Source organism: Anser brachyrhynchus, assembly GCF_964034855.1.
Source record: "Anser brachyrhynchus genome assembly, chromosome: 1".
In the NCBI taxonomy this organism is placed as follows: domain Eukaryota; kingdom Metazoa; phylum Chordata; class Aves; order Anseriformes; family Anatidae; genus Anser; species Anser brachyrhynchus.
The window spans coordinates 130,482,290-130,487,745 of NC_137694.1; positions in this window are offsets into that span (position 1 = coordinate 130,482,290).

Sequence of the window (5,456 nt, forward strand, 5' to 3'; positions counted from 1 at the left end):
CAATTAGTCGGCTTTCTGAGAGGCCACAAATATTAATAGACTCATGAGAAAGTCTTATGAACTGGCAAGGCTGAATCAGGAACCCCTAGTGTCAGAGCAAACCCAAACAGAGACAACATGAATTGCTGACTGAAGCCAGGGCAAATCTCCCTATAAATCCTGCGTGAGCCAGAGATTTTCTGTGTGACCTTTGGCAATTTGTATGGTCTTGGTGTGTTCCTCTGTCTACTCAGCTGGAAAACCGGTTTAAAAAGAAAAAAAAAAAGCAGGAGCTGACCAAAAACCAGATGCTGAGTATGAGCTAAGCCTTTCCAGGTAAATAAATTATTTTAAAATAATTATGATAATACAAAATGTTCGGCATACCTCTTGTTTTACTTTATATGTTTACTGCTGGACCTGAGCCCATTTACCCCAAGAGGATGAACATAATGACACTTGAGAGGAGGGATCTGATGCCAAATCAGCAGGGAGAGCCATCAATCCTTGCAGGGAATGTTGGACTGCCAAAGGCAACACTGTGATAACAGTGGATCCCACCCAGACTTCCAACTCAGCTCATGGCTGAGGCCAAGACCAACGTCAAAAGGCTTTCTCCTATGCAGAAAGGGATGAAGAAGCTACTGGGGCACCCAGGAAAGCCCTTGAGCTGTTCTACATGGGACTGGAGAAGTCCTTCAGGGAGCTCAAGGCAAGATCTCCTCATTGGCAAGGGCTGGATTGGATCCTGGGATCCTGGAATCTGCTGCTGTGTTGTCTGGTGGAAGCCATTCATTAGAGGTAATTTTGGGGAGAGGTTGAAGACATATTCCAGAAAAGCTTTTTTTGTTTGTTTGTTTTTTGTTTTTTCTTTGTTGTTGTTGTTGTTTTTTAATCTCTGATTTACTGCTGGAGTTCACTTACAAGCATTTATTTACTACTGTTGGCAGGCTGAGTGCACGCTGCCGAACAGATTTATCTGTAACACTGCTGGGTGGTCACTGTTCTTGTGTAGTAAGATTAATTGCAAAGACTCCTAGGGCATTTGGTACTGGGAAGTTTAAACTATTTAAGTAAAATAATAATGCATTTTTCTCCATGGCCTCATCCATCTACACTAGGAAAGTCAGGATCCGTAACAGGCTGGTGGTGCAACCCCTCAAGCCATGGGGAGGAAGTGTGGTTACGCAGCACGGAGAAGGGTTTTATACCCTATCAGCTAGTTCTCCAGGCATGGCAAGGCAGCACAGGGCTGAAAACACTGAAAACTTGTCTTTGCTGCTCCCTTGGTTCCTATGGGGACGCCATGGCTATGGGCTGTAAATATTTCATTCTCCTGGGTTTCCAGACCTACTGTTTCTGTTTAGCCACCAGTGAATGTGCAACACCAGTAGCTGGCTTAGAAACTAATATCCAAGTCCTCAAAAATGTTTGCCTTCTTCTGGCACCCAAATTCTATTGATTTATCTTAGTTTGATTTGGAAGGTCATCACAAAAATCCTGCCAATAATCAATGCAAAGTATAGCTAACTCTTTAACTGCAAAGGACTGAGCTGAGCTTTTCTTCTTGCCCTACCACTGCAGTGAGTGTGGGAAATTCTCACGGGGAACAGAGTCAGTGCTAACCCAGCGCGTGTCTCAGTCCTGGCACCAGAGGTGGGTGATGTGAGCAGGGAGGGAAACTGCTGGTCCCCACTCCCTGTGGCCATCCTGTGACCATGGTGTGCAAGCACAAGTCCTTCCGTGCCGGGCCACAGAGGCTACTGGACTCCACTGGCTTCACAGCCTCATGGCATGGCCCCTGCAGAAGTGGTCGTATGTGCTGGGCAGCAGGTGGGCTATGGGAGACACCCCACATGCTCACACCCATGCTATGGGGGGCGAGTTGCGTGAGGGAGGAAGGGTTAGAGGGAGAGCTCTTCCCTGAACAGATACCAGCACTTATTATGCAGAGTACCAGTAATTATCGAGCTTATTTTTCTATTAACTCTTAGGGGGAGGAGACAACTCTGCTATAAAAGGGTATTTTTATACTGATTCATTTTATGGCTTTGCACCGAGTAAGGTTGAACCTACTTGCCAAACCAAATACGAGTTTTCATAAAGCTTTTTGGACTTTGCCAGTTTGGGAACATAGGGTGCCATTTTTTTCTGGGGAGCATGGATTGCTGGCTGGGATTTTTCCTTTTTATACTTCAGTGACCCCTTTTTTGGCATTAGCATCAATTTCTCATTTCCTTACAACTGAGCAGGCAATAACAAGAGCTTAGGCACACAGCGACTTCTGCTAAAGTCACAGGCACATACATCAAGCAGAAGCTTCACAGTCGAGCTGCTGGACCTCAGACAGCAAATACCCTCCCTCTGGTTCTCTAGCTCTCCAGCTACAGGACAGCAAATTCAAGTGCTAGCTTTTTCCACTTTTTTTGATCTTATCAATGTTTACAAATGTCTTAAGTGTAGGAGACAGAGGGATTTGGCCAACCTCTTTTCAGTGGTTTGTGGGGACAGGCCAAGAGGCAATGGCCACAAAATGGAGCACAGGAAGTTCTGCACCAACATGTGAAAGAACTTCTGCATGGTGAGGGTGACGGAGCACTGGAACAGGCTGCCCAGGGAGGTTGTGGAGTCTCCTTCTCTGGAGATATTCAAGGCCCGTCTGGACGCCTACCTGGGCAGCCTGCTCTGGGGAACCTGCTTTGGCAGGGGGGTTGGACCCAATGATCTCTTGAGGTCCCTTCCAACCCCTACAATTCTGTGATTCTGTGATTCCTCTTCTTTGCCATAGGGAGGCTTATCATGAAAAATGGTGTGACAAGGGACACTATGTTCTCTCTAGGTGATGTCCAGGCCCATTCAACCCAGGCCTGCAAGTCCCCTCCTTTTCCTTTTCCACTTTGTAAATAAAGTTTCAGTTGACTGTACTGTGTCTGGGACAGCTGAATAATCAATGACTGAACAGGAAAAAAAGCTAACAGAAAGCACTGCCCTCTTATTTTATTTTGTTTTTATTACAAAATGACATTATTTGATGGCTTCTTTCATGATTATATCTTGAAGCAATTTTAGTGGAAGTGCTGAAAGAACCAGGGTCGCAGTAGCTGGCTTGTGACAATCGTTGAATATATAACAATATTAGTGCCAGCAAAGCTGACACTTTAATGGTAAAGTTACCCATTCCCACCAGAAAAAGAAGTCATTTTTCTGAAGTGCATTTGTAAATTAAACGCACAGCAAAGCTCCTCTCTGCACCTTTGAGCACAGTGGTTAGTGACAGAGGCAGATCAGAAGGTGGGGAATACAGCCCTGCAAGAGCTGAGCTTCATTTCATTTTTTTTTTCTTTTCCAATAAAAGGGATAGATATTTTTCACAAGTGGAAGGTTGCCATTGCCTTATTTTTTATTTTTCTATTTTTTTAAGAAAGGTCTTTTTGCCTCTCTCAGCAGAACTGGAGTATTCTTTTTCTGTAAAAATGTCACATTTTCACCTACGGCAAATTCATGGAAATTTATAAAGATTTACAACAAGACGCAAAGTTTTAATTTCCATGAATATGCCCCAGGTGAAAATGTGACATTTTTACAGAGAGGAATGCACCATTCTCCTCAGCAAAAGAGTGTTTTCCTAACAAAATAGCAGCTCATTTTTAAAAGCCGCCTTCAATTACAGTTTTTAGAACCACGAAAGGAAAGTTTAACACGCCCATAAAACCCACTCCTTTCCCATTTTGCCACAAACAGGAGCGTCTCAGTTGTAGAGACAGCATTATTTCTATTGCCATTACATTCAGGATCTTTAATCACGGATCAAGACTCCGTCATGCCAGGCACTGCCCAGGGAGAGAACAGAAGGCTGGTCCTTGCTTCAAAGAGTCAAGCCCCTGTGGCAAGAGGCGACAGCATGGGAGAGTAGACGAGATCAGCACAGGGCTGGAAGATGATGTACCACAACCTGTGCCTTGTGCTGAGAGCGAGGGGGGGTCACCCCATTTGGCACGAGAAGCCAACAATGTCCTGCTGCTGCAGGACTGCAAGCACCGTACCGGGGTACAGCACCAGGAGCACCAGTTATAAGCTGTTTGGCACACCTTAGGCCTACTTGGGGCTGTTAAGGCCTCAGCTGGAATATTTTGTTTAGTTTCATACCTTTTTTTTTTTTTAAGAAAAAGAAGAAAAAAAAAAAAGATGGCCCAAATCCAGTTCTCCAAAGTAGCAAAACCAATTAGAGATCTAGAAAACATGATTTATGAAGTAAGACTGAAGGAAATAGGGTTGTTTAGTCTAGAGAAGTCAAGACTGAAGGGAGACAATAACAATCTTTAAATACATCAAAGTTATCTGCAAATATGAGGGAATAATTCTGTTCTCCGTGTTCACCGATGACAGGATGGGAAATAATGGGCTAAGATAGTCGCAAAGGAGATTTAGGATAAACACAAAAAATCTAATGTAAGGTTGATTAACCACTAGATAGATCAGCTGGGGAAACTGTTATATCTCCTTTTTTTTGGTTTGTTTCTTTGTTTGTTTTTGAATAACAGCTTAGGCAAGCATCTGTTGTGAATGCCTTTGGTACAAGCTGGTCCTGCTCTTGGGCAGGGAAGGGATCAGACCTGCAGGAATCTGTTGAGGTGCTCTGAATCACACACGCTGCCCTGATGGAGCTACAGTTGCCTGATAAGCAAAAAAAAAAAAAAAAAAACAAAACACCAGGGGACTGAGCAGAGGCATGGATGAGAGACTCCGAGAAATGCTGGGCAAGACTATCTTTCACAGTCATTTCAAAACCCAGTTTGTAAGATTTATGGCGTGTGGAGTGTAATATATCCTGTGGCATGTATTACAGCCAGGGGCCTTTGGCATGTGCGTATGCTGGAGTTTAAGGCCGTCACTAATGATTCCCAATGCTTCAAAGTTTGGTGCAATCCTGCAGCTTTTTGAGAACATGATTGGCACTGGAAGCCTTTCAGACTTTTAAGACCTTGTTCCTCTTGGGCATCCAGAGTCGCACATCTCAGCAAATTCAAAGGCATCTCTGCCTTGACTAACTTGGAGCATAATCAGCATTCACTAAAATAATAATAATAATAATAATAATAATAATAATAACAATAATAACAATAACAATAACAACAATAATAATAAAGATGATTGCTATAAGAAATGGAAAGCAGGAAACTTGGTTACATACATTGACGAGAGGTACAATGGGTGAGATTTGAGCATAGCAAGGAATCATAACTACAAAAGTACACAAAAAGGAGATTCTGGAGACATGCAGAACAGCCAGGGACTTGTACTCTCCCCCAAATTTGTTCCTGTGGTTTGGAGGTTTGGGTCAGACCACACAGATCACAGGGAGTTTGAAACAACAAGGGAGGGAATTGGAGAGACCTATACCGCAGCCAACGAAACCCTAGAAGTGATTTGTAGTGAGTGCCTTGGTCTCACCCATCTAAAATCCCTTTCAAGTGGAG